We start from the raw sequence: 27,663 nt of genomic DNA on the forward strand, positions 1-27,663 counted from the left end.
TGTTTCAAGTGAATTTTTGGTGAATGGGTGGTTAAGTGAGAAAGTGAGAATTAAATCAGGAGTGCGTCAGGGGTGCCCTATGTCCCCTTTTTTGTTTATTAGTGTGATTGAAGTGTTGATGTGTATGGTTAGGAAGGATAAGGTTATGAGAGGTGTGATGATTCCTGGGAGTAATGGAAAGGATGTGAGAATTCTAGGTTACATGGATGATGTAGTGATTGTGAGTGGGAATATGGCTGCGATGAGTAGGGCAAGGTTGATATTAAGTTTGTTTTGTAGTGTCTCAGCTTTTAAGGTCAATTGGACTAAGAGTTCCTTTAAATGTTTTGGTGAGAGGAATGTACGGATGGATGGTGTGAGGTGTGAGGATGGTGCAATAAAGGTGCTTGGGATTAAGTTTAATGATGATTTGAAAGGAAATGAGAGTTGGGAAGATTGTGGGGTGAGAGTGGTGCGCAAGTTGAATTTTTGGCGAATGAGAGAATTAACTCTGACTGGGAAAGTTCTGATTATTAAGGCGGTTATTTTGCCTATTTTGTTGTTTGTTGCGAATGTATATCCTGCTGCTTTTAAGAAAATTAGGAAAACTGAGAAATTCATCTTTAATTTTCTTTGGGGAAGTCGCATGGAGAAATTGAAACGGGAATATGTCTATAAGTTATGTGTAAATGGTGGTTTGGATTTTCCAAATATTGATTTCTTTTTAGGGATTGGTTACGTGAAAATGGTGGTGGTGGTTCTAGGGAAAAGTAATAAGTGTGCTTATATGATGAAGTATTCGGCTGGATGGATGCTTTATGGCTTAAAGTGGGTCAAAAGGGATGCTAGAGTGCCTGTTGCTTTTAAGTGTCCTGTATGGTATGGTTGTGTTGAGAAATTTGTAAGGAAGTATGATTTGTTGTCCGTTAACATGAGTGATTTTAGGCAAAAGAAGAAAGTCATTAGGATGGTGCGTGAGCGTGAGGTGGTATGTAATATCAATGGGTTGAGAGGGGAGGAAGTAACCGAGATGTGGAGAAAATTAAGTATAGATGGTGTGACTAACAGACAGAGAGATATCGCTTGGATGATATTGCATGACATTTTGCCTGTTAGAGATGTGCAAAAGAAGAGGGATTTAGTTAAATCTGAGGTATGCCCGAGGGATGGATGTGGTTTGAGAGAGCATGTTAGACATATGGTATGGGATTGTGATTTTGCATATGATGTATGGAAGGGTATAGGGGGACTTTGCAAGGAATTGGTGGGTGTAAAGTATGTTAATTGGAAACTTGCTATGTTTGGGATGGGTGCATGTAGTAGAATTAAGGATAGGATTTTATGGTTGTTGGTGGTGTGTGTAATTGAAAGTTTGTGGGATGCGAGGAATTTGTTAGTTTTTAAAAGGAAGAAAATGTCAGTTAATGAATGTTTGAGATTGATTCTGTCACGTATGTATGTAATATACCTCTGGGATCAGGAACGTGGAAGTATTATAGATGCTGAAGGGATCTGGAAGTTTAAAAAGTGGAGGTTTTTGGTAAAGTTTAATTCGTAGTGTATAATGTACCTGATGATAAGGTTTGGTTTTATTTTTGATTATATACCAAGTGTGATGAAAGGCTAAGTGTCAATGAAAGGCTTTTGTAAGTCGATTTGATTGAGCTTATGCTCCGGCCTATCTGATTTGGTTAAAAAAAAAAAAAAAAAAAAAAAATCTGTTCTTATCAGTTTAATATCTGATACGTCCCCTATCTGGGGACCATATATTAAATGGATTTTTAGAACAGGGAGATGGAAAAAGAGCTTGCTCTGTCCACTCCACGCATTGACCTGGTATTGCAGTATCTCCAGGACCGGTGCACCCCTTCTTTAATGCAGTTTCTAAAATCAGAAAGAATTGAATTCAATGTTTTTTGTTCATTTTGCTTGTTTGTCGGATTTTGGGATGGACTCTTTGGCTTTGCTTTTCTTCTCCTCATTGGATTTTTCATGTTCAAAGTTGCAGAAGCCAGATTACAAGCTCATTTTGGTTCAACTTCAGCAACTGTGCATTGCATTGCCATGTAATGTGATGCAATGCTATCTTTCTAGCTCTCCCTTTTTACTTCCTTTTGGATAAACAGACATATTAGGCAAGCATTTTGGAGCTTTCACCTAAATAACTACAGGTGGTGAGATAAGCTGCACAATATAATTGACCTTTCAGTATATTGTTGCACACACACCATCTATTTAGCAAATGCCCTTGTTATCAACAGCAGCCTTTTAAACTCACCTGAGCTAACAGGTATGTGCGCTGGTTACTCTGCTGCGCTTAAAATTTCTTTTTTGGTTTGCTACAATGCCTTTTCTGAAACGTTGTCTCCTTCTGCTGGAACACTGACTTCTTTCATTTAATGCCTGCAGACTATAAAAGAGAACCCAACCCAAAAAGTTTGGTTGATTAGTCTGTGGCATTCTGTTAAACTGTTGCTTATGGCGGTCTCTGTGAGCTTCTCAGCGACATTCAGCCAGCCAGGTATCCTGCCTGCAGTAGATGGAATGTGGCAATGGAACGCTGGCTGCGCGTGTCATAATAGGCTCTGAGCCTTTATATACCTGTGCACAGCAGCAGCCACCTTCAGTCTGCTGCTGGACAGCCAGCAGCAGCAGCAGCAGGAGAGGTATGTAATCAGGAGCCCTCCTGCTAAGGGTAGACAGCTGCTCGTTCCACCCCACCCCCCGCCTTAATTGGTTCTCCTCCCTTCCAACGGTGTTGAGGCGGGTGGGAACAGCAGGGGGTGAAGGTGCTGTGTTTAAAGAGGTGGAGTTATGCAGATCTAAAACGCGTGGATTGCAGCAGCAGCAAGCCGAAAAGTGCAGGCATGTAAGGGATCTAGAGGTTGACAACATGTCTTCTTAACGGGAGTCCAGGAGCTCATCTCCACAAATGGACTTTTCAGGATCCTTGGGTGGCTCCGTAGTTTGAAACCAATTCTGGTTATCGCTTCTCGGCCTTTTGGCTAAGATCAAGTGTAGTATCTGTTCTTATCAGTTTAATATCTGATACGTCCCCTATCTGGGGACCATATATTAAATGGATTTTTAGAACAGGGAGATGGAAAAAGAGCTTGCTCTGTCCACTCCACGCATTGACCTGGTATTGCAGTATCTCCAGGACCGGTGCACCCCTTCTTTAATGCAGTTTCTAAAATCAGAAAGAATTGAATTCAATGTTTTTTGTTCATTTTGCTTGTTTGTCGGATTTTGGGATGGACTCTTTGGCTTTGCTTTTCTTCTCCTCATTGGATTTTTCATGTTCAAAGTTGCAGAAGCCAGATTACAAGCTCATTTTGGTTCAACTTCAGCAACTGTGCATTGCATTGCCATGTAATGTGATGCAATGCTATCTTTCTAGCTCTCCCTTTTTACTTCCTTTTGGATAAACAGACATATTAGGCAAGCATTTTGGAGCTTTCACCTAAATAACTACAGGTGGTGAGATAAGCTGCACAATATAATTGACCTTTCAGTATATTGTTGCACACACACCATCTATTTAGCAAATGCCCTTGTTATCAACAGCAGCCTTTTAAACTCACCTGAGCTAACAGGTATGTGCGCTGGTTACTCTGCTGCGCTTAAAATTTCTTTTTTGGTTTGCTACAATGCCTTTTCTGAAACGTTGTCTCCTTCTGCTGGAACACTGACTTCTTTCATTTAATGCCTGCAGACTATAAAAGAGAACCCAACCCAAAAAGTTTGGTTGATTAGTCTGTGGCATTCTGTTAAACTGTTGCTTATGGCGGTCTCTGTGAGCTTCTCAGCGACATTCAGCCAGCCAGGTATCCTGCCTGCAGTAGATGGAATGTGGCAATGGAACGCTGGCTGCGCGTGTCATAATAGGCTCTGAGCCTTTATATACCTGTGCACAGCAGCAGCCACCTTCAGTCTGCTGCTGGACAGCCAGCAGCAGCAGCAGCAGGAGAGGTATGTAATCAGGAGCCCTCCTGCTAAGGGTAGACAGCTGCTCGTTCCACCCCACCCCCCGCCTTAATTGGTTCTCCTCCCTTCCAACGGTGTTGAGGCGGGTGGGAACAGCAGGGGGTGAAGGTGCTGTGTTTAAAGAGGTGGAGTTATGCAGATCTAAAACGCGTGGATTGCAGCAGCAGCAAGCCGAAAAGTGCAGGCATGTAAGGGATCTAGAGATTGACAACATGTCTTCTTAATGGGAGTCCAGGAGCTCATCTCCACAAATGGACTTTTCAGGATCCTTGGGTGGCTCCGTAGTTTGAAACCAATTCTGGTTATCGCTTCTCGGCCTTTTGGCTAAGATCAAGTGTAGTATCTGTTCTTTTAAGAACACAAGAGCTACGATCTACACTTGACGAGAGCGATCGAACTCGGAAGGAGAAGAGCTTCGGAGCCCAGCTGACATCGGAGAAGGAAGGCGGATATCGGTGGGAGGAAGAAGCTCTAAAGAATCCAGAAGAAGACGAAGACTCGGAGAAGAATCGGGCTGTCCTGTGGAATCTTCGAGGAAGAAAATCATCGAGACAAAGACCTTTCGGGGAATTTGTCCAGAACACGACGGGAGAAGAATCTGCATAGCTCCACCCATTCCGGGAAGAGTTCCAGATCCAGCTCCAAGAAGTAACTGCAGGAGGAAAGCCATGGCAAGCGCTGCGAGGAAGGCCGAAAAGAAGAGCCTGGAGCAGGGGACAGCCAGGAGGGCCCAGCCAGGAGCCGATTCTGACCCCAAGGACTCTGCCTCCACGACTGGCCAGCAGAAGGGACCCCAGAAGCCCCGCCACGAAGCTCCAGCCCTGGAGCCATGGATGCGGCAGACGGTGGCCCTGAAGCTGAAGGAAGTGGATGGGAGGGTGCCAGACATGTCCTCGAACGTGTTCTGCCAGAAGATGCTGCTGGATCGAGGCTTCTCCAGGTCGGACACCCTCAGCATCCAGACCTTCTTGACGGGGATCTTCTTCGTCACCTTCGCCACTGTGAACACCTGCAGGAGGTTCTGGGAAATGGTAAGCGCAAAAGGACCGGATAATTCTTTCTCTGCCTTTACAGGTAGCTGCCCTATCCAGAGGGACGAAAGGAGGATCACGGTCTCCATGCGCAACCCGCACACCCCAGGCCAAGACATCTGTACCTTCCTGAGACGCTTCTGTTTGGTTGTGAAGGAACCCTCTCACATCCTGAATGGACTCGGCTTCTGGACAGGTAAGTGGTCGGTGACCGTTAGACTTCACAGGGACCTGGCGTACTCAGACGGACTTCGGCACCTTCCCCCGACATTCTCCCTGGGCAACTCCTACGGCCTCATCTATTACCCGGACATGCCGCGGAACTGCAGGAGATGCGGCAAGAACGGCCACGAGATGAAGGACTGCAAGGAGGATGCCTGCAGGATTTGTCGAGTGACGGGACACAGCTCGAAGGACTGCCCGAAGAAGACATCCTGCAACCTGTGTGGGCTGGCAGCTCATCTGTACAAGGATTGCCCCAAGCGTGAGAGATCCTGGGCATCGGTGGTTGCGACGACCCCAGCTACGGAGGACAAGGCCCCGACGACCAGGCCTGTGAAGGTCAAGGACGCGACGACCAAGGCCCCAGCGGCCAAGGCCGAGACGACCAAGGCCAAAGCGGTCAAGGAGTCGGTGGCCAAAGCCCCAGCGACGGTCCCAGCAGCTCCGAAGCAGAAGAAAAAGTCAAAGGAGGGTAAGAGTTCTGTCACCCCTCTCTCGATCCCTCCCCCTGCCACCCCCGTCCAATTCCCCCCCACCCCGGCCACCCCTGCTGAGGATTCCACTTCCTCTTCCTCCTTCCCCTACTCCTCAGCAGGTGTCCTTTCCCCTGCCCCGGCAGCCACTCTCCCTCCCCAGACCATGGTAGCGGTGGAATTAACCTTTCCTCCACCCGCCGCTATCTATTCCGAGGAGGATTTTCCCCTTCTTGTCTCCCCAGTTCCAACCCGGGGAAAGAGGAAGGTGGAGGACAGCCCTGCTACTGAATCCTCCAAAAAGAAGATTCTGGATTTCGTAGGCGAAAAGGAGGATACCCTCCCTGAGCCAGAAGAGATGGAGCACATGGTTGAGACCCTGGTGGCCGAGCCAGAAGAGGAGGAACTGGTGGTCGCCGAGATCGAGGCCGCGCTGCTTGACCAGATGGAGGAAGAGGGCCTGCTGGTGATCCCGTCACCAGCAGTCAACACCGACGAGGGACCACCCGACCGGAGTGGTAACTAAGGTGTATTGCCTGCGCTAACTTTTTCTTTTTTCCCTACATGATGGCTAATATTAACTTATTTTCCATTAATGTCAGGAGCATCAAGGACAAGTTCAGACGTCAGACTATTTATGCCTTCCTTACTTCCCAGTTGTGTGATGTTTATATGTTGCAGGAATGTTCCCTTCCCTCCTCTAGGTCCTTCAAACATCTGGCCAGGGAGTGGTCCCACGGTCCATCCTACTGGTCCGGTGGGGGTGACTGCAAGTCTGCGGGGGTCGCAATTCTGATCAGGGGGGGCGCATTCACGCTTGAGTCCGTCCAGGAGCTCATCTGCGGCAGGGCTCTTGTTGTAGATGGCAACTGGGCGGGAGAACCTGTCAGGTTCATCAACGTGTATGCGTCCCCACTGAAGAATGAGCGTTTGGAGCTTTTCCAGACCCTGCGGCTTCAGCTTGCCACCACCAGGACCTTAGTGATGGCCGGGGATTTCAACTGCCCCATCGAGGAGGATGGTCGTAGTTCTGGCACATCTGCCAAGTTGGACATCACGTCCAAGCTGCTCATCGAGATGGTAACCGAGGCCTCTCTTCAGGACGTGGTGGGCTCCATGGGGAGAGGCTCCACGAACTATTCGTGGAGCCGACCCGATGGCTCACTCCGCTCCAGGATTGACTTTGTGTTCACCTCTCGGGCAGTCAGGCAGAGTAGGCACTCAATGGTCTCCTGCTTCTTCTCCGACCACAGAGCCATTCACTTACAAGGTGTCCTCGGCGACGGTTTTCCGTCCGGCCCCGGCTCCTGGAAGCTGAATTGTGCTCTGCTGGCTCAGGATGAAGTCGTGGAGGAGCTGAGAGCAGCCTACGCAATGTGGCAGTCCTACAAGGGTAGCTTCCAAACAGTCTCTGATTGGTGGGAATATGTTAAACTTGAGTTTCGCTGTTTCTTTCAGGCCAAGGGTCGACAACAGGCGTGTGAGAAGAGGAGGGACTTCAGAGGGCTGCAGCGCGAGCTGCGGTCGCTGCAGGACCTTCTTCACTGCGGCTGGGACGTGAGGGAGGAGCTGGAGGAGACCAAGAAGAGCCTGAAAAGGCACTTTGAGGAGGAGTCCAAGCGAATCGTCTTCCGTTCCAAAGTGGAGAATCTGGAGAAGGGTGAGAAATGTAACTCATTCTTTTTCAGAAAACTTCATGCCGGTCACACGCCCCTGAACGAGCTGCGAGACGAGAGCGGAAACATGCGACGTGGGAAGGAGGACGTGATGAGGGTCGTCAGCGACTTCTACAGCGAACTCTACTCCCACAAGACTACCGACCCCGACGCTGCTGATAAGTTCCTGTCAGGTATCACTAACCATCTTGATCCTGCAGGCACGGCAGCCTTGGACAAACCTCTGATGGTGGGCGAATTGCTCTCTGCCGCTAAATCCTTTAGGACCGGCAGGACCCCGGGCAGTGATGGTCTTCCAGCGGAGCTCTATGTAGCGCTGGGAGACCTCATCTGTCCGGACCTGTTGGACCTGTACGAGGAGATGGTGGTGGAGGGTAGAATGCCTCCATCTTTGAGGGAAGGAATGGTCACGATCCTGTACAAGCGGAAGGGAGAGAGGTGCGACCTGAGGAATTGGCGTCCCATCACTCTGCTCAACGTGGACTACAAGATCCTGGCCAAGACGATGGCGACACGACTTAAGACGGTCATCGGACGGATCATCCACCTGGACCAGACCTGCGGCATCCCTGGACGTCGCATCGCAGACAGCCTCGCTCTCGTGCGGGACACGGTCGAGTACATCAAGGTCCGCCGCGCACACGCGGCCCTGGTCTCCTTGGATCAGGAGAAGGCCTTCGACCGGGTTTCCCACGAGTTCATGGGCCGAGCTCTGCACCGGTTAGGTTTGGGTAACATGTTTTGTTCGTATGTCCGTCTGATGTATTTTGATATCCACAGCTCGGTGTTGGTGAACGGCTGGAAGACTGACCCCTTCCCTGTCCTCTCTGGGGTCAGACAAGGCTGCCCTCTATCACCTCTTCTTTTTGTTTGTGTTATAGAACTCTTCGCAGAGGCTATCCGGCAGAATGGAGAGATCAGAGGGATCACCGCACCGGGTCCGGGACGACACGAGTTCAAGTGCTCGCTCTACATGGACGACGTCACCGTCTTCTGCGCTGATCGTGGTTCAGTCGACGCCCTCGTCCAGACGTGTGAGAGGTTCGGCCGGGCTTCAGGGGCCAAAGTCAACTGCAGGAAGTCGGAAGCCATGCTCTTCGGGGATTGGCAGCCGGCCTCCTCCGCCCCCTTCCCCTTCAACATTCAACCGGATTTCCTCAAGGTGCTGGGAGTCTGGTTCGGGAAGGAAGGAGCGGCCCTCAAGTCCTGGCAAGAACGCTTGGCCAAGGTGAAGCAACGGATCGGACTCTGGAGCCTCAGACACCTCACTTGTGAGGGTAAGGCACTCGTCCTGCGTAATGAGGTCCTGCCCGTCTTGCAGTACACGGCGCAGGCCTGGCCCCCACACGTCACTGTGTGCAGGGCCATTACCAGGACAGTGTTTCACTTTGTCTGGGGATCCAAGATGGACAGAGTCAGGCGGGCCGTCATGTACAAGGAGCCTCGCAAGGGTGGGAAGGGCGTTCCAGATATCCCCACCCTCCTGCGATCCTCTTTTGTGTGTGATTGTGTCCGCCGGACTTTGCAAGTCAAGAATGGCTCCGCGGGCAGGTCCATGTCTCGCTTCTTCCTGCTTCCTCTTTGGAGGCGACTCGGCTGGGACAAGTGGGACAGCTCCTTCCCCTACAACTGGACGACGCCATGGTTCTACGGAGACGTCGTTCGATTTGTGGGGGAGCATCAACTGGAGGGACTCAAGCCCGACTTGTGGAAGCCCAAAACTATCCACAAGCTAATCAGAGCCAAGGATGACGTGGAGAACATCACAGGACTTCACCAGGACACGCTGGAGACTGTGTGGACAAATGTGTCGTCTGACAGGCTGACCAACGGGCACAAGGACTTGTCGTGGATGGCGATTCAGGGCGGACTGCCCGTCCGGTCATTCATGCATGCCCGGAACCTGTGCAAGACCCGGTACTGCCCAAGGTGCCCCTTCGTGGAGGAAACATCTTTGCACACTTTTTGGGACTGCGGATTTGCACAGCGCCTATTGACTGCACTTGAGGACGACCTGAGGAACTCTGTCCCCAGGGCGAGCCTATCGCACCATTCTGTGCTTTACGGACTCTTCCCTGGGGTTCATACCGTCGGAGCCATCCAGGAGGCTTGGCGCCTTATGAACTGCTTCAAGGATGCCGTTTGGGTCGCCAGGAACCGGCTCATCTTGAGGAGGGAGAGGATGTCCATCCAGGACTGCCGCAGGCTGATCCACAGCCTGCTCAGAGACTATTCCATCATGGACGGTCCGGAGGACGAGGATGAGGACTAAACCCCTCCTCCCCCTCTCCCCTTATGTGTCTTGTCTTTCAATAAAGCTTCGGGCCTGTGATTTTCCCCTCCCCATCCCCTTTTTCCCAATCCCCATCCCTTATCACGGTTCGTCGTACTGTATTGATTGACATGCTTTTTCTTTCAGATTGAGTGTTTTGTGTAGCATAGGGGTGTGATGTGTCTAGTTAGTGCGTCGTATCCTCATGCTATGTAAATATGATGTAGAATTCTGTGTGTACTGGGCTGCGGCACTGTACACTGTCTGTTAACTTATTTTTTGTGCTAATAAAAGATATATTCAATCAAAAAATCTGTTCTTATCAGTTTAATATCTGATACGTCCCCTATCTGGGGACCATATATTAAATGGATTTTTAGAACAGGGAGATGGAAAAAGAGCTTGCTCTGTCCACTCCACGCATTGACCTGGTATTGCAGTATCTCCAGGACCGGTGCACCCCTTCTTTAATGCAGTTTCTAAAATCAGAAAGAATTGAATTCAATGTTTTTTGTTCATTTTGCTTGTTTGTCGGATTTTGGGATGGACTCTTTGGCTTTGCTTTTCTTCTCCTCATTGGATTTTTCATGTTCAAAGTTGCAGAAGCCAGATTACAAGCTCATTTTGATTCAACTTCAGCAACTGTGCATTGCATTGCCATGTAATGTGATGCAATGCTATCTTTCTAGCTCTCCCTTTTTACTTCCTTTTGGATAAACAGACATATTAGGCAAGCATTTTGGAGCTTTCACCTAAATAACTACAGGTGGTGAGATAAGCTGCACAATATAATTGACCTTTCAGTATATTGTTGCACACACACCATCTATTTAGCAAATGCCCTTGTTATCAACAGCAGCCTTTTAAACTCACCTGAGCTAACAGGTATGTGCGCTGGTTACTCTGCTGCGCTTAAAATTTCTTTTTTGGTTTGCTACAATGCCTTTTCTGAAACGTTGTCTCCTTCTGCTGGAACACTGACTTCTTTCATTTAATGCCTGCAGACTATAAAAGAGAACCCAACCCAAAAAGTTTGGTTGATTAGTCTGTGGCATTCTGTTAAACTGTTGCTTATGGCGGTCTCTGTGAGCTTCTCAGCGACATTCAGCCAGCCAGGTATCCTGCCTGCAGTAGATGGAATGTGGCAATGGAACGCTGGCTGCGCGTGTCATAATAGGCTCTGAGCCTTTATATACCTGTGCACAGCAGCAGCCACCTTCAGTCTGCTGCTGGATAGCCAGCAGCAGCAGCAGCAGGAGAGGTATGTAATCAGGAGCCCTCCTGCTAAGGGTAGACAGCTGCTCGTTCCACCCCACCCCCCGCCTTAATTGGTTCTCCTCCCTTCCAACGGTGTTGAGGCGGGTGGGAACAGCAGGGGGTGAAGGTGCTGTGTTTAAAGAGGTGGAGTTATGCAGATCTAAAACGCGTGGATTGCAGCAGCAGCAAGCCGAAAAGTGCAGGCATGTAAGGGATCTAGAGGTTGACAACATGTCTTCTTAACGGGAGTCCAGGAGCTCATCTCCACAAATGGACTTTTCAGGATCCTTGGGTGGCTCCGTAGTTTGAAACCAATTCTGGTTATCGCTTCTCGGCCTTTTGGCTAAGATCAAGTGTAGTATCTGTTCTTATCAGTTTAATATCTGATACGTCCCCTATCTGGGGACCATATATTAAATGGATTTTTAGAACAGGGAGATGGAAAAAGAGCTTGCTCTGTCCACTCCACGCATTGACCTGGTATTGCAGTATCTCCAGGACCGGTGCACCCCTTCTTTAATGCAGTTTCTAAAATCAGAAAGAATTGAATTCAATGTTTTTTGTTCATTTTGCTTGTTTGTCGGATTTTGGGATGGACTCTTTGGCTTTGCTTTTCTTCTCCTCATTGGATTTTTCATGTTCAAAGTTGCAGAAGCCAGATTACAAGCTCATTTTGGTTCAACTTCAGCAACTGTGCATTGCATTGCCATGTAATGTGATGAAATGCTATCTTTCTAGCTCTCCCTTTTTACTTCCTTTTGGATAAACAGACATATTAGGCAAGCATTTTGGAGCTTTCACCTAAATAACTACAGGTGGTGAGATAAGCTGCACAATATAATTGACCTTTCAGTATATTGTTGCACACACACCATCTATTTAGCAAATGCCCTTGTTATCAACAGCAGCCTTTTAAACTCACCTGAGCTAACAGGTATGTGCGCTGGTTACTCTGCTGCGCTTAAAATTTCTTTTTTGGTTTGCTACAATGCCTTTTCTGAAACGTTGTCTCCTTCTGCTGGAACACTGACTTCTTTCATTTAATGCCTGCAGACTATAAAAGAGAACCCAACCCAAAAAGTTTGGTTGATTAGTCTGTGGCATTCTGTTAAACTGTTGCTTATGGCGGTCTCTGTGAGCTTCTCAGCGACATTCAGCCAGCCAGGTATCCTGCCTGCAGTAGATGGAATGTGGCAATGGAACGCTGGCTGCGCGTGTCATAATAGGCTCTGAGCCTTTATATACCTGTGCACAGCAGCAGCCACCTTCAGTCTGCTGCTGGACAGCCAGCAGCAGCAGCAGCAGGAGAGGTATGTAATCAGGAGCCCTCCTGCTAAGGGTAGACAGCTGCTCGTTCCACCCCACCCCCCGCCTTAATTGGTTCTCCTCCCTTCCAACGGTGTTGAGGCGGGTGGGAACAGCAGGGGGTGAAGGTGCTGTGTTTAAAGAGGTGGAGTTATGCAGATCTAAAACGCGTGGATTGCAGCAGCAGCAAGCCAAAAAGTGCAGGCATGTAAGGGATCTAGAGGTTTACAACATGTCTTCTTAACGGGAGTCCAGGAGCTCATCTCCACAAATGGACTTTTCAGGATCCTTGGGTGGCTCCGTAGTTTGAAACCAATTCTGGTTATCGCTTCTCGGCCTTTTGGCTAAGATCAAGTGTAGTATCTGTTCTTATCAGTTTAATATCTGATACGTCCCCTATCTGGGGACCATATATTAAATGGATTTTTAGAACAGGGAGATGGAAAAAGAGCTTGCTCTGTCCACTCCATGCATTGACCTGGTATTGCAGTATCTCCAGGACCGGTGCACCCCTTCTTTAATGCAGTTTCTAAAATCAGAAAGAATTGAATTCAATGTTTTTTGTTCATTTTGCTTGTTTGTCGGATTTTGGGATGGACTCTTTGGCTTTGCTTTTCTTCTCCTCATTGGATTTTTCATGTTCAAAGTTGCAGAAGCCAGATTACAAGCTCATTTTGGTTCAACTTCAGCAACTGTGCATTGCATTGCCATGTAATGTGATGCAATGCTATCTTTCTAGCTCTCCCTTTTTACTTCCTTTTGGATAAACAGACATATTAGGCAAGCATTTTGGAGCTTTCACCTAAATAACTACAGGTGGTGAGATAAGCTGCACAATATAATTGACCTTTCAGTATATTGTTGCACACACACCATCTCTTTAGCAAATGCCCTTGTTATCAACAGCAGCCTTTTAAACTCACCTGAGCTAACAGGTATGTGCGCTGGTTACTCTGCTGCGCTTAAAATTTCTTTTTTGGTTTGCTACAATGCCTTTTCTGAAACGTTGTCTCCTTCTGCTGGAACACTGACTTCTTTCATTTAATGCCTGCAGACTATAAAAGAGAACCCAACCCAAAAAGTTTGGTTGATTAGTCTGTGGCATTCTGTTAAACTGTTGCTTATGGCGGTCTCTGTGAGCTTCTCAGCGACATTCAGCCAGCCAGGTATCCTGCCTGCAGTAGATGGAATGTGGCAATGGAACGCTGGCTGCGCGTGTCATAATAGGCTCTGAGCCTTTATATACCTGTGCACAGCAGCAGCCACCTTCAGTCTGCTGCTGGACAGCCAGCAGCAGCAGGAGAGGTATGTAATCAGGAGCCCTCCTGCTAAGGGTAGACAGCTGCTCGTTCCACCCCACCCCCCGCCTTAATTGGTTCTCCTCCCTTCCAACGGTGTTGAGGCGGGTGGGAACAGCAGGGGGTGAAGGTGCTGTGTTTAAAGAGGTGGAGTTATGCAGATCTAAAACGCGTGGATTGCAGCAGCAGCAAGCCGAAAAGTGCAGGCATGTAAGGGATCTAGAGGTTGACAACATGTCTTCTTAACGGGAGTCCAGGAGCTCATCTCCACAAATGGACTTTTCAGGATCCTTGGGTGGCTCCGTAGTTTGAAACCAATTCTGGTTATCGCTTCTCGGCCTTTTGGCTAAGATCAAGTGTAGTATCTGTTCTTATCAGTTTAATATCTGATACGTCCCCTATCTGGGGACCATATATTAAATGGATTTTTAGAACAGGGAGATGGAAAAAGAGCTTGCTCTGTCCACTCCACGCATTGACCTGGTATTGCAGTATCTCCAGGACCGGTGCACCCCTTCTTTAATGCAGTTTCTAAAATCAGAAAGAATTGAATTCAATGTTTTTTGTTCATTTTGCATGTTTGTCGAATTTTGGGATGGACTCCTTGGCTTTGCTTTTCTTCTCCTCATTGGATTTTTCATGTTCAAAGTTGCAGAAGCCAGATTACAAGCTCATTTTGGTTCAACTTCAGCAACTGTGCATTGCATTGCCATGTAATGTGATGCAATGCTATCTTTCTAGCTCTCCCTTTTTACTTCCTTTTGGATAAACAGACATATTAGGCAAGCATTTTGGAGCTTTCACCTAAATAACTACAGGTGGTGAGATAAGCTGCACAATATAATTGACCTTTCAGTATATTGTTGCACACACACCATCTATTTAGCAAATGCCCTTGTTATCAACAGCAGCCTTTTAAACTCACCTGAGCTAACAGGTATGTGCGCTGGTTACTCTGCTGCGCTTAAAATTTCTTTTTTGGTTTGCTACAATGCCTTTTCTGAAACGTTGTCTCCTTCTGCTGGAACACTGACTTCTTTCATTTAATGCCTGCAGACTATAAAAGAGAACCCAACCCAAAAAGTTTGGTTGATTAGTCTGTGGCATTCTGTTAAACTGTTGCTTATGGCGGTCTCTGTGAGCTTCTCAGCGACATTCAGCCAGCCAGGTATCCTGCCTGCAGTAGATGGAATGTGGCAATGGAACGCTGGCTGCGCGTGTCATAATAGGCTCTGAGCCTTTATATACCTGTGCACAGCAGCAGCCACCTTCAGTCTGCTGCTGGACAGCCAGCAGCAGCAGCAGCAGGAGAGGTATGTAATCAGGAGCCCTCCTGCTAAGGGTAGACAGCTGCTCGTTCCACCCCACCCCCCGCCTTAATTGGTTCTCCTCCCTTCCAACAGTGTTGAGGCGGGTGGGAACAGCAGGGGGTGAAGGTGCTGTGTTTAAAGAGGTGGAGTTATGCAGATCTAAAACGCGTGGATTGCAGCAGCAGCAAGCCGAAAAGTGCAGGCATGTAAGGGATCTAGAGGTTGACAACATGTCTTCTTAACGGGAGTCCAGGAGCTCATCTCCACAAATGGACTTTTCAGGATCCTTGGGTGGCTCCGTAGTTTGAAACCAATTCTGGTTATCGCTTCTCGGCCTTTTGGCTAAGATCAAGTGTAGTATCTGTTCTTATCAGTTTAATATCTGATACGTCCCCTATCTGGGGACCATATATTAAATGGATTTTTAGAACAGGGAGATGGAAAAAGAGCTTGCTCTGTCCACTCCACGCATTGACCTGGTATTGCAGTATCTCCAGGACCGGTGCACCCCTTCTTTAATGCAGTTTCTAAAATCAGAAAGAATTGAATTCAATGTTTTTTGTTCATTTTGCTTGTTTGTCGGATTTTGGGATGGACTCTTTGGCTTTGCTTTTCTTCTCCTCATTGGATTTTTCATGTTCAAAGTTGCAGAAGCCAGATTACAAGCTCATTTTGGTTCAACTTCAGCAACTGTGCATTGCATTGCCATGTAATGTGATGCAATGCTATCTTTCTAGCTCTCCCTTTTTACTTCCTTTTGGATAAACAGACATATTAGGCAAGCATTTTGGAGCTTTCACCTAAATAACTACAGGTGGTGAGATAAGCTGCACAATATAATTGACCTTTCAGTATATTGTTGCACACACACCATCTATTTAGCAAATGCCCTTGTTATCAACAGCAGCCTTTTAAACTCACCTGAGCTAACAGGTATGTGCGCTGGTTACTCTGCTGCGCTTAAAATTTCTTTTTTGGTTTGCTACAATGCCTTTTCTGAAACGTTGTCTCCTTCTGCTGGAACACTGACTTCTTTCATTTAATGCCTGCAGACTATAAAAGAGAACCCAACCCAAAAAGTTTGGTTGATTAGTCTGTGGCATTCTGTTAAACTGTTGCTTATGGCGGTCTCTGTGAGCTTCTCAGCGACATTCAGCCAGCCAGGTATCCTGCCTGCAGTAGATGGAATGTGGCAATGGAACGCTGGCTGCGCGTGTCATAATAGGCTCTGAGCCTTTATATACCTGTGCACAGCAGCAGCCACCTTCAGTCTGCTGCTGGACAGCCAGCAGCAGCAGCAGCAGGAGAGGTATGTAATCAGGAGCCCTCCTGCTAATGGTAGACAGCTGCTCGTTCCACCCCACCCCCCGCCTTAATTGGTTCTCCTCCCTTCCAACGGTGTTGAGGCGGGTGGGAACAGCAGGGGGTGAAGGTGCTGTGTTTAAAGAGGTGGAGTTATGCAGATCTAAAACGCGTGGATTGCAGCAGCAGCAAGCCGAAAAGTGCAGGCATGTAAGGGATCTAGAGGTTGACAACATGTCTTCTTAACGGGAGTCCAGGAGCTCATCTCCACAAATGGACTTTTCAGGATCCTTGGGTGGCTCCGTAGTTTGAAACCAATTCTGGTTATCGCTTCTCGGCCTTTTGGCTAAGATCAAGTGCAGTGATCTACCGGTTGCTGCCTTGGTCTTGGCTGAGAGGTGCCTTGGGTACCCGGCTCCTTGGCCTCGGGGGATCGCTGCATGTAGCAGTGCGGCTTCACCCCCTTGCTGCTTTTGGGGAGCCGGATTAGTCCCTGGGCAACGAGGGGCGATCAGCCTGCCTGCTTTTTTTAAGTAGGCGAGGAGGATTTTTGCCACGTTTGGTGTGAAGATATGGACGGGAGAAGCCCAAATATGCTGACCTGTGAAGAGGTCCCAGTTTTTGCAAGACTGAAGAATGCAGTGCGGTTTATTTTTTTGGATCCAGAGAAGAAGAAGTCTGGCTTGTTTTTTTTGGTAGAGAAGATTTTGTTTGGACTATTGGAAGTTCAAATGGAACAAGTTTTGTCTATGTTGGAGTTCCCGAAGAGAGGGATATATGATGTTATTTTTTGTTCAGAAGATATCTTTTCTGACTTTTGGAAGAGAATGGATCTAGTGAAGGAAGATTCGATACTTGAAGGTGTTTTTTTTGTGTCGCATTTTCCTAGGAAGGAAAGGCTAATAGTAATAAGGATGTATAGTCCTTTCATATTGGAAGAAGAGATCATGACCTTTTTATCCCGGTACTGTGAGAAAGTGAGTTCTGCTGGCAAAATGTTTAACCGATATGGTTTTTGGACCACGAGGTGGAGGTTCCTGGTCAAGTTCAAGGAAAGTTCGGATGGTGTTGTGGTACTCCCACCAAGTAGATTCAAAATCGGGACAGTTAATGGAGATATGTTCTTTACAGGTATGCCGAAGTTTTGTAGGCGTTGTAAACAGTATGGCCATGAAAAGGATTCCTGTACATTACAGTGGTGTGCCAAGTGTGAAGAAGTGGGACATAAGGCAGAGAATTGTGAAAAAAGTAAGAAATGTAATCTATGTGGTGGCAGTGGTCATTTATATGATTGCTGTCCTGTCAATAAAAGGGAGGAGAAGTCAGTTGACAAGGAAGATGGAAATGAAGAAGAGTCTGAAGCTGCCCCCCATGATGAAACGGAAGAGAACATATCTCAAAAGAAGGAGGAACAAATAAGAGATATAAGAAAAGAAGGTGATCATATGGAAGAAGATACTGAGAGTGATATCACAGGCGTTGAGATTGAAAATACTAGCTTGGAAGAAGAAGTGGAGGTGGATAGGGAGTCAGAAGATCAGGAGGAAAGTGAGTCCTCCAGTCAGGATGAAAAGGAAGGTGCTGTAAGTAATATGGAAGAGGAGGAGGAGGGTGAAGAAACTAGTGAAGAAGAAAGAGAGGATGTCGCATGTGAAGCCAGAGAAGAAATTGAAGGAGTTTTGTCATCTGGGAAGGACTCTAGTGAAGCAAAGGATGTTTCAGAAAAAAATATGAGGGAGATGGAGGAGAGACAAGAAGTGTTGAAAATGCTAGAGAGTTGTGAAGGGGGGAGTCAGGCTAGTCTAAGGCGCAAAGTGTGGAATAACATTTATAGCGATATGCATCGTTTTTTTTCAACTTACAGAATACCTCAGTCGTTGGCTAAAGAGGTAGAAGAAGCTTGGGATGGTCGGTTTCTGGATGGAAGGCTTTTGAATGCCTTGGCAGCATATGGCCTGAAGAGAGGAATGTTGCCTTAAATCGTAATGGTAAAGATTGCAATGTTGTGATGTAAAGAATATGGAATAACTGTATTGTGATAATATAAACGTATATATATAAAATAAGATTGGAAAAATGGATATATGACCCACAATGATGGATAACAACCTAATACCATTTGGAAATCATTGCAAAGCATGAAATGGTAAATATGGGACTTGTAATCTGAGTGGAAAAAAAAAAAAAAAAAATCTGTTCTTATCAGTTTAATATCTGATACGTCCCCTATCTGGAGACCATATATTAAATGGATTTTTAGAACAGGGAGATGGAAAAAGAGCTTGCTCTGTCCACTCCACGCATTGACCTGGTATTGCAGTATCTCCAGGACCGGTGCACCCCTTCTTTAATGCAGTTTCTAAAATCAGAAAGAATTGAATTCAATGTTTTTTGTTCATTTTGTTTGTTTGTCGGATTTTGGGATGGACTCTTTGGCTTTGCTTTTCTTCTCCTCATTGGATTTTTCATGTTCAAAGTTGCAGAAGCCAGATTACAAGCTCATTTTGGTTCAACTTCAGCAACTGTGCATTGCATTGCCATGTAATGTGATGCAATGCTATCTTTCTAGCTCTCCCTTTTTACTTCCTTTTGGATAAACAGACATATTAGGCAAGCATTTTGGAGCTTTCACCTAAATAACTACAGGTGGTGAGATAAGCTGCACAATATAATTGACCTTTCAGTATATTGTTGCACACACACCATCTATTTAGCAAATGCCCTTGTTATCAACAGCAGCCTTTTAAACTCACCTGAGCTAACAGGTATGTGCGCTGGTTACTCTGCTGCGCTTAAAATTTCTTTTTTGGTTTGCTACAATGCCTTTTCTGAAACGTTGTCTCCTTCTGCTGGAACACTGACTTCTTTCATTTAATGCCTGCAGACTATAAAAGAGAACCCAACCCAAAAAGTTTGGTTGATTAGTCTGTGGCATTCTGTTAAACTGTTGCTTATGGCGGTCTCTGTGAGCTTCTCAGCGACATTCAGCCAGCCAGGTATCCTGCCTGCAGTAGATGGAATGTGGCAATGGAACGCTGGCTGCGCGTGTCATAATAGGCTCTGAGCCTTTATATACCTGTGCACAGCAGCAGCCACCTTCAGTCTGCTGCTGGACAGCCAGCAGCAGCAGCAGCAGGAGAGGTATGTAATCAGGAGCCCTCCTGCTAAGGGTAGACAGCTGCTCGTTCCACCCCACCCCCCGCCTTAATTGGTTCTCCTCCCTTCCAACGGTGTTGAGGCGGGTGGGAACAGCAGGGGGTGAAGGTGCTGTGTTTAAAGAGGTGGAGTTATGCAGATCTAAAACGCGTGGATTGCAGCAGCAGCAAGCCGAAAAGTGCAGGCATGTAAGGGATCTAGAGGTTGACAACATGTCTTCTTAACGGGAGTCCAGGAGCTCATCTCCACAAATGGACTTTTCAGGATCCTTGGGTGGCTCCGTAGTTTGAAACCAATTCTGGTTATCGCTTCTCGGCCTTTTGGCTAAGATCAAGTGTAGTATCTGTTCATATCAGTTTTATATCTGATACGTCCCCTATCTGGGGACCATATATTAAATGGATTTTTAGAACAGGGAGATGGAAAAAGAGCTTGCTCTGTCCACTCCACGCATTGACCTGGTATTGCAGTATCTCCAGGACCGGTGCACCCCTTCTTTAATGCAGTTTCTAAAATCAGAAAGAATTGAATTCAATGTTTTTTGTTCATTTTGCTTGTTTGTCGAATTTTGGGATGGACTCTTTGGCTTTGCTTTTCTTCTCCTCATTGGATTTTTCATGTTCAAAGTTGCAGAAGCCAGATTACAAGCTCATTTTGGTTCAACTTCAGCAACTGTGCATTGCATTGCCATGTAATGTGATGCAATGCTATCTTTCTAGCTCTCCCTTTTTACTTCCTTTTGGATAAACAGACATATTAGGCAAGCATTTTGGAGCTTTCACCTAAATAACTACAGGTGGTGAGATAAGCTGCACAATATAATTGACCTTTCAGTATATTGTTGCACACACACCATCTATTTAGCAAATGCCCTTGTTATCAACAGCAGCCTTTTAAACTCACCTGAGCTAACAGGTATGTGCGCTGGTTACTCTGCTGCGCTTAAAATTTCTTTTTTGGTTTGCTACAATGCCTTTTCTGAAACGTTGTCTCCTTCTGCTGGAACACTGACTTCTTTCATTTAATGCCTGCAGACTATAAAAGAGAACCCAACCCAAAAAGTTTGGTTGATTAGTCTGTGGCATTCTGTTAAACTGTTGCTTATGGCGGTCTCTGTGAGCTTCTCAGCGACATTCAGCCAGCCAGGTATCCTGCCTGCAGTAGATGGAATGTGGCAATGGAACGCTGGCTGCGCGTGTCATAATAGGCTCTGAGCCTTTATATACCTGTGCACAGCAGCAGCCACCTTCAGTCTGCTGCTGGACAGCCAGCAGCAGCAGCAGCAGGAGAGGTATGTAATCAGGAGCCCTCCTGCTAAGGGTAGACAGCTGCTCGTTCCACCCCACCCCCCGCCTTAATTGGTTCTCCTCCCTTCCAACGGTGTTGAGGCGGGTGGGAACAGCAGGGGGTGAAGGTGCTGTGTTTAAAGAGGTGGAGTTATGCAGATCTAAAACGCGTGGATTGCAGCAGCAGCAAGCCGAAAAGTGCAGGCATGTAAGGGATCTAGAGGTTGACAACATGTCTTCTTAACGGGAGTCCAGGAGCTCATCTCCACAAATGGACTTTTCAGTATCCTTGGGTGGCTCCATAGTTTGAAACCAATTCTGGTTATCGCTTCTCGGCCTTTTGGCTAAGATCAAGTGTAGTATCTGTTCTTATCAGTTTAATATCTGATACGTCCCCTATCTGGGGACCATATATTAAATGGATTTTTAGAACAGGGAGATGGAAAAAGAGCTTGCTCTGTCCACTCCACGCATTGACCTGGTATTGCAGTATCTCCAGGACCGGTGCACCCCTTCTTTAATGCAGTTTCTGAAATCAGAAAATATTGAATTCAATGTTTTTTGTTCATTTTGCTTGTTTGTCGGATTTTGGGATGGACTCTTTGGCTTTGCTTTTCTTCTCCTCATTGGATTTTTCATGTTCAAAGTTGCAGAAGCCAGATTACAAGCTCATTTTGGTTCAACTTCAGCAACTGTGCATTGCATTGCCATGTAATGTGATGCAATGCTATCTTTCTAGCTCTCCCTTTTTACTTCCTTTTGGATAAACAGACATATTAGGCAAGCATTTTGGAGCTTTCACCTAAATAACTACAGGTGGTGAGATAAGCTGCACAATATAATTGACCTTTCAGTATATTGTTGCACACACACCATCTATTTAGCAAATGCCCTTGTTATCAACAGCAGCCTTTTAAACTCACCTGAGCTAACAGGTATGTGCGCTGGTTACTCTGCTGCGCTTAAAATTTCTTTTTTGGTTTGCTACAATGCCTTTTCTGAAACGTTGTCTCCTTCTGCTGGAACACTGACTTCTTTCATTTAATGCCTGCAGACTATAAAAGAGAACCCAACCCAAAAAGTTTGGTTGATTAGTCTGTGGCATTCTGTTAAACTGTTGCTTATGGCGGTCTCTGTGAGCTTCTCAGCGACATTCAGCCAGCCAGGTATCCTGCCTGCAGTAGATGGAATGTGGCAATGGAACGCTGGCTGCGCGTGTCATAATAGGCTCTGAGCCTTTATATACCTGTGCACAGCAGCAGCCACCTTCAGTCTGCTGCTGGACAGCCAGCAGCAGCAGCAGCAGCAGGAGAGGTATGTAATCAGGAGCCCTCCTGCTAAGGGTAGACAGCTGCTCGTTCCACCCCACCCCCCGCCTTAATTGGTTCTCCTCCCTTCCAACGGTGTTGAGGCGGGTGGGAACAGCAGGGGGTGAAGGTGCTGTGTTTAAAGAGGTGGAGTTATGCAGATCTAAAACGCGTGGATTGCAGCAGCAGCAAGCCGAAAAGTGCAGGCATGTAAGGGATCTAGAGGTTGACAACATGTCTTCTTAACGGGAGTCCAGGAGCTCATCTCCACAAATGGACTTTTCAGGATCCTTGGGTGGCTCCGTAGTTTGAAACCAATTCTGGTTATCGCTTCTCGGCCTTTTGGCTAAGATCAAGTGTAGTATCTGTTCTTATCAGTTTAATATCTGATACGTCCCCTATCTGGGGACCATATATTAAATGGATTTTTAGAACAGGGAGATGGAAAAAGAGCTTGCTCTGTCCACTCCACGCATTGACCTGGTATTGCAGTATCTCCAGGACCGGTGCACCCCTTCTTTAATGCAGTTTCTAAAATCAGAAAGAATTGAATTCAATGTTTTTTGTTCATTTTGCTTGTTTGTCGGATTTTGGGATGGACTCTTTGGCTTTGCTTTTCTTCTCCTCATTGGATTTTTCATGTTCAAAGTTGCAGAAGCCAGATTACAAGCTCATTTTGGTTCAACTTCAGCAACTGTGCATTGCATTGCCATGTAATGTGATGCAATGCTATCTTTCTAGCTCTCCCTTTTTACTTCCTTTTGGATAAACAGACATATTAGGCAAGCATTTTGGAGCTTTCACCTAAATAACTACAGGTGGTGAGATAAGCTGCACAATATAATTGACCTTTCAGTATATTGTTGCACACACACCATCTATTTAGCAAATGCCCTTGTTATCAACAGCAGCCTTTTAAACTCACCTGAGCTAACAGGTATGTGCGCTGGTTACTCTGCTGCGCTTAAAATTTCTTTTTTGGTTTGCTACAATGCCTTTTCTGAAACGTTGTCTCCCTCTGCTGGAACACTGACTTCTTTCATTTAATGCCTGCAGACTATAAAAGAGAACCCAACCCAAAAAGTTTGGTTGATTAGTCTGTGGCATTCTGTTAAACTGTTGCTTATGGCGGTCTCTGTGAGCTTCTCAGCGACATTCAGCCAGCCAGGTATCCTGCCTGCAGTAGATGGAATGTGGCAATGGAACGCTGGCTGCGCGTGTCATAATAGGCTCTGAGCCTTTATATACCTGTGCACAGCAGCAGCCACCTTCAGTCTGCTGCTGGACAGCCAGCAGCAGCAGCAGCAGGAGAGGTATGTAATCAGGAGCCCTCCTGCTAAGGGTAGACAGCTGCTCGTTCCACCCCACCCCCCGCCTTAATTGGTTCTCCTCCCTTCCAACGGTGTTGAGGCGGGTGGGAACAGCAGGGGGTGAAGGTGCTGTGTTTAAAGAGGTGGAGTTATGCAGATCTAAAACGCGTGGATTGCAGCAGCAGCAAGCCGAAAAGTGCAGGCATGTAAGGGATCTAGAGGTTGACAACATGTCTTCTTAACGGGAGTCCAGGAGCTCATCTCCACAAATGGACTTTTCAGGATCCTTGGGTGGCTCCGTAGTTTGAAACCAATTCTGGTTATCGCTTCTCGGCCTTTTGGCTAAGATCAAGTGTAGTATCTGTTCTTATCAGTTTAATATCTGATACGTCCCCTATCTGGGGACCATATATTAAATGGATTTTTAGAACAGGGAGATGGAAAAAGAGCTTGCTCTGTCCACTCCACGCATTGACCTGGTATTGCAGTATCTCCAGGACCGGTGCACCCCTTCTTTAATGCAGTTTCTAAAATCAGAAAGAATTGAATTCAATGTTTTTTGTTCATTTTGCTTGTTTGTCGGATTTTGGGATGGACTCTTTGGCTTTGCTTTTCTTCTCCTCATTGGATTTTTCATGTTCAAAGTTGCAGAAGCCAGATTACAAGCTCATTTTGGTTCAACTTCAGCAACTGTGCATTGCATTGCCATGTAATGTGATGCAATGCTATCTTTCTAGCTCTCCCTTTTTACTTCCTTTTGGATAAACAGACATATTAGGCAATCATTTTGGAGCTTTCACCTAAATAACTACAGGTGGTGAGATAAGCTGCACAATATAATTGACCTTTCAGTATATTGTTGCACACACACCATCTATTTAGCAAATGCCCTTGTTATCAACAGCAGCCTTTTAAACTCACCTGAGCTAACAGGTATGTGCGCTGGTTACTCTGCTGCGCTTAAAATTTCTTTTTTGGTTTGCTACAATGCCTTTTCTGAAACGTTGTCTCCCTCTGCTGGAACACTGACTTCTTTCATTTAATGCCTGCAGACTATAAAAGAGAACCCAACCCAAAAAGTTTGGTTGATTAGTCTGTGGCATTCTGTTAAACTGTTGCTTATGGCGGTCTCTGTGAGCTTCTCAGCGACATTCAGCCAGCCAGGTATCCTGCCTGCAGTAGATGGAATGTGGCAATGGAACGCTGGCTGCGCGCGTCATAATAGGCTCTGAGCCTTTATATACCTGTGCACAGCAGCAGCCACCTTCAGTCTGCTGCTGGACAGCCAGCAGCAGCAGCAGCAGGAGAGGTATGTAATCAGGAGCCCTCCTGCTAAGGGTAGACAGCTGCTCGTTCCACCCCACCCCCCGCCTTAATTGGTTCTCCTCCCTTCCAACGGTGTTGAGGCGGGTGGGAACAGCAGGGGGTGAAGGTGCTGTGTTTAAAGAGGTGGAGTTATGCAGATCTAAAACGCGTGGATTGCAGCAGCAGCAAGCCGAAAAGTGCAGGCATGTAAGGGATCTAGAGGTTGACAACATGTCTTCTTAACGGGAGTCCAGGAGCTCATCTCCACAAATGGACTTTTCAGGATCCTTGGGTGGCTCCGTAGTTTGAAACCAATTCTGGTTATCGCTTCTCGGCCTTTTGGCTAAGATCAAGTGTAGTATCTGTTCTTATCAGTTTAATATCTGATACGTCCCCTATCTGGGGACCATATATTAAATGGATTTTTAGAACAGGGAGATGGAAAAAGAGCTTGCTCTGTCCACTCCACGCATTGACCTGGTATTGCAGTATCTCCAGGACCGGTGCACCCCTTCTTTAATGCAGTTTCTAAAATCAGAAAGAATTGAATTCAATGTTTTTTGTTCATTTTGCTTGTTTGTCGGATTTTGGGATGGACTCTTTGGCTTTGCTTTTCTTCTCCTCATTGGATTTTTCATGTTCAAAGTTGCAGAAGCCAGATTACAAGCTCATTTTGGTTCAACTTCAGCAACTGTGCATTGCATTGCCATGTAATGTGATGCAATGCTATCTTTCTAGCTCTCCCTTTTTACTTCCTTTTGGATAAACAGACATATTAGGCAAGCATTTTGGAGCTTTCACCTAAATAACTACAGGTGGTGAGATAAGCTGCACAATATAATTGACCTTTCAGTATATTGTTGCACACACACCATCTATTTAGCAAATGCCCTTGTTATCAACAGCAGCCTTTTAAACTCACCTGAGCTAACAGGTATGTGCGCTGGTTACTCTGCTGCGCTTAAAATTTCTTTTTTGGTTTGCTACAATGCCTTTTCTGAAACGTTGTCTCCCTCTGCTGGAACACTGACTTCTTTCATTTAATGCCTGCAGACTATAAAAGAGAACCCAACCCAAAAAGTTTGGTTGATTAGTCTGTGGCATTCTGTTAAACTGTTGCTTATGGCGGTCTCTGTGAGCTTCTCAGCGACATTCAGCCAGCCAGGTATCCTGCCTGCAGTAGATGGAATGTGGCAATGGAACGCTGGCTGCGCGTGTCATAATAGGCTCTGAGCCTTTATATACCTGTGCACAGCAGCAGCCACCTTCAGTCTGCTGCTGGACAGCCAGCAGCAGCAGCAGCAGGAGAGGTATGTAATCAGGAGCCCTCCTGCTAAGGGTAGACAGCTGCTCGTTCCACCCCACCCCCCGCCTTAATTGGTTCTCCTCCCTTCCAACGGTGTTGAGGCGGGTGGGAACAGCAGGGGGTGAAGGTGCTGTGTTTAAAGAGGTGGAGTTATGCAGATCTAAAACGCGTGGATTGCAGCAGCAGCAAGCCGAAAAGTGCAGGCATGTAAGGGATCTAGAGGTTGACAACATGTCTTCTTAACGGGAGTCCAGGAGCTCATCTCCACAAATGGACTTTTCAGGATCCTTGGGTGGCTCCGTAGTTTGAAACCAATTCTGGTTATCGCTTCTCGGCCTTTTGGCTAAGATCAAGTGTAGTATCTGTTCTTATCAGTTTAATATCTGATACGTCCCCTATCTGGGGACCATATATTAAATGGATTTTTAGAACAGGGAGATGGAAAAAGAGCTTGCTCTGTCCACTCCACGCATTGACCTGGTATTGCAGTATCTCCAGGACCGGTGCACCCCTTCTTTAATGCAGTTTCTAAAATCAGAAAGAATTGAATTCAATGTTTTTTGTTCATTTTGCTTGTTTGTCGGATTTTGGGATGGACTCTTTGGCTTTGCTTTTCTTCTCCTCATTGGATTTTTCATGTTCAAAGTTGCAGAAGCCAGATTACAAGCTCATTTTGGTTCAACTTCAGCAACTGTGCATTGCATTGCCATGTAATGTGATGCAATGCTATCTTTCTAGCTCTCCTTTTTTACTTCCTTTTGGATAAACAGACATATTAGGCAAGCATTTTGGAGCTTTCACCTAAATAACTACAGGTGGTGAGATAAGCTGCACAATATAATTGACCTTTCAGTATATTGTTGCACACACACCATCTATTTAGCAAATGCCCTTGTTATCAACAGCAGCCTTTTAAACTCACCTGAGCTAACAGGTATGTGCGCTGGTTACTCTGCTGCGCTTAAAATTTCTTTTTTGGCTTGCTACAATGCCTTTTCTGAAACGTTGTCTCCCTCTGCTGGAACACTGACTTCTTTCATTTAATGCCTGCAGACTATAAAAGAGAACCCAACCCAAAAAGTTTGGTTGATTAGTCTGTGGCATTCTGTTAAACTGTTGCTTATGGCGGTCTCTGTGAGCTTATCAGCGACATTCAGCCAGCCAGGTATCCTGCCTGCAGTAGATGGAATGTGGCAATGGAACGCTGGCTGCGCGTGTCATAATAGGCTCTGAGCCTTTATATACCTGTGCACAGCAGCAGCCACCTTCAGTCTGCTGCTGGACAGCCAGCAGCAGCAGCAGCAGGAGAGGTATGTAATCAGGAGCCCTCCTGCTAAGGGTAGACAGCTGCTCGTTCCACCCCACCCCCCGCCTTAATTGGTTCTCCTCCCTTCCAACGGTGTTGAGGCGGGTGGGAACAGCAGGGGGTGAAGGTGCTGTGTTTAAAGAGGTGGAGTTATGCAGATCTAAAACGCGTGGATTGCAGCAGCAGCAAGCCGAAAAGTGCAGGCATGTAAGGGATCTAGAGGTTGACAACATGTCTTCTTAACGGGAGTCCAGGAGCTCATCTCCACAAATGGACTTTTCAGGATCCTTGGGTGGCTCCGTAGTTTGAAACCAATTCTGGTTATCGCTTCTCGGCCTTTTGGCTAAGATCAAGTGTAGTATCTGTTCTTATCAGTTTAATATCTGATACGTCCCCTATCTGGGGACCATATATTAAATGGATTTTTAGAACAGGGAGATGGAAAAAGAGCTTGCTCTGTCCACTCCACGCATTGACCTGGTATTGCAGTATCTCCAGGACCGGTGCACCCCTTCTTTAATGCAGTTTCTAAAATCAGAAAGAATTGAATTCAATGTTTTTTGTTCATTTTGCTT

At 46.5% G+C, this 27,663-nt stretch overlaps 15 non-coding genes and 1 pseudogene across 15 annotated transcripts; all 16 read left to right on the plus strand.

The window, feature by feature from the left end:
• Window positions 1-1,659: 1,659 nt before the first annotated feature.
• LOC141224188 (U2 spliceosomal RNA) lies at window positions 1,660-1,849 on the plus strand. Its single transcript, XR_012291697.1, has one exon. It is a non-coding gene; the product is annotated as a U2 spliceosomal RNA (small nuclear RNA).
• Window positions 1,850-2,964: 1,115 nt separating this feature from the next.
• On the plus strand, window positions 2,965-3,155 carry LOC141223994 (U2 spliceosomal RNA). Its single transcript, XR_012291513.1, has one exon. It is a non-coding gene; the product is annotated as a U2 spliceosomal RNA (small nuclear RNA).
• Window positions 3,156-4,270: 1,115 nt separating this feature from the next.
• Window positions 4,271-4,348, plus strand: LOC141224239 (U2 spliceosomal RNA; annotated as a pseudogene).
• Window positions 4,349-9,912: 5,564 nt separating this feature from the next.
• On the plus strand, window positions 9,913-10,105 carry LOC141224157 (U2 spliceosomal RNA). The gene has a single exon (XR_012291672.1). It is a non-coding gene; the product is annotated as a U2 spliceosomal RNA (small nuclear RNA).
• A 1,115-nt stretch (window positions 10,106-11,220) lies between these two features.
• Window positions 11,221-11,411, plus strand: LOC141223995 (U2 spliceosomal RNA). The gene has a single exon (XR_012291514.1). It is a non-coding gene; the product is annotated as a U2 spliceosomal RNA (small nuclear RNA).
• A 1,115-nt stretch (window positions 11,412-12,526) lies between these two features.
• On the plus strand, window positions 12,527-12,717 carry LOC141224090 (U2 spliceosomal RNA). The gene has a single exon (XR_012291607.1). It is a non-coding gene; the product is annotated as a U2 spliceosomal RNA (small nuclear RNA).
• A 1,109-nt stretch (window positions 12,718-13,826) lies between these two features.
• LOC141223996 (U2 spliceosomal RNA) lies at window positions 13,827-14,017 on the plus strand. The gene has a single exon (XR_012291515.1). It is a non-coding gene; the product is annotated as a U2 spliceosomal RNA (small nuclear RNA).
• Window positions 14,018-15,132: 1,115 nt separating this feature from the next.
• On the plus strand, window positions 15,133-15,323 carry LOC141223997 (U2 spliceosomal RNA). Its single transcript, XR_012291516.1, has one exon. It is a non-coding gene; the product is annotated as a U2 spliceosomal RNA (small nuclear RNA).
• Window positions 15,324-18,269: 2,946 nt separating this feature from the next.
• Window positions 18,270-18,457, plus strand: LOC141224234 (U2 spliceosomal RNA). Its single transcript, XR_012291729.1, has one exon. It is a non-coding gene; the product is annotated as a U2 spliceosomal RNA (small nuclear RNA).
• A 1,115-nt stretch (window positions 18,458-19,572) lies between these two features.
• LOC141224147 (U2 spliceosomal RNA) lies at window positions 19,573-19,763 on the plus strand. The gene has a single exon (XR_012291662.1). It is a non-coding gene; the product is annotated as a U2 spliceosomal RNA (small nuclear RNA).
• A 1,115-nt stretch (window positions 19,764-20,878) lies between these two features.
• LOC141223998 (U2 spliceosomal RNA) lies at window positions 20,879-21,069 on the plus strand. The gene has a single exon (XR_012291517.1). It is a non-coding gene; the product is annotated as a U2 spliceosomal RNA (small nuclear RNA).
• A 1,118-nt stretch (window positions 21,070-22,187) lies between these two features.
• Window positions 22,188-22,378, plus strand: LOC141223999 (U2 spliceosomal RNA). Its single transcript, XR_012291518.1, has one exon. It is a non-coding gene; the product is annotated as a U2 spliceosomal RNA (small nuclear RNA).
• Window positions 22,379-23,493: 1,115 nt separating this feature from the next.
• On the plus strand, window positions 23,494-23,684 carry LOC141224000 (U2 spliceosomal RNA). Its single transcript, XR_012291519.1, has one exon. It is a non-coding gene; the product is annotated as a U2 spliceosomal RNA (small nuclear RNA).
• Window positions 23,685-24,799: 1,115 nt separating this feature from the next.
• On the plus strand, window positions 24,800-24,990 carry LOC141224001 (U2 spliceosomal RNA). The gene has a single exon (XR_012291520.1). It is a non-coding gene; the product is annotated as a U2 spliceosomal RNA (small nuclear RNA).
• Window positions 24,991-26,105: 1,115 nt separating this feature from the next.
• Window positions 26,106-26,296, plus strand: LOC141224003 (U2 spliceosomal RNA). The gene has a single exon (XR_012291522.1). It is a non-coding gene; the product is annotated as a U2 spliceosomal RNA (small nuclear RNA).
• Window positions 26,297-27,411: 1,115 nt separating this feature from the next.
• On the plus strand, window positions 27,412-27,602 carry LOC141224004 (U2 spliceosomal RNA). The gene has a single exon (XR_012291523.1). It is a non-coding gene; the product is annotated as a U2 spliceosomal RNA (small nuclear RNA).
• Window positions 27,603-27,663: the final 61 nt, after the last annotated feature.

The sequence above is a fragment of the Phyllobates terribilis genome, unplaced genomic scaffold (assembly GCF_046119375.1).
Source record: "Phyllobates terribilis strain yellow unplaced genomic scaffold, ASM4611937v1 Scaffold_381__1_contigs__length_1843176, whole genome shotgun sequence".
Lineage (NCBI taxonomy): Eukaryota > Metazoa > Chordata > Amphibia > Anura > Dendrobatidae > Phyllobates > Phyllobates terribilis.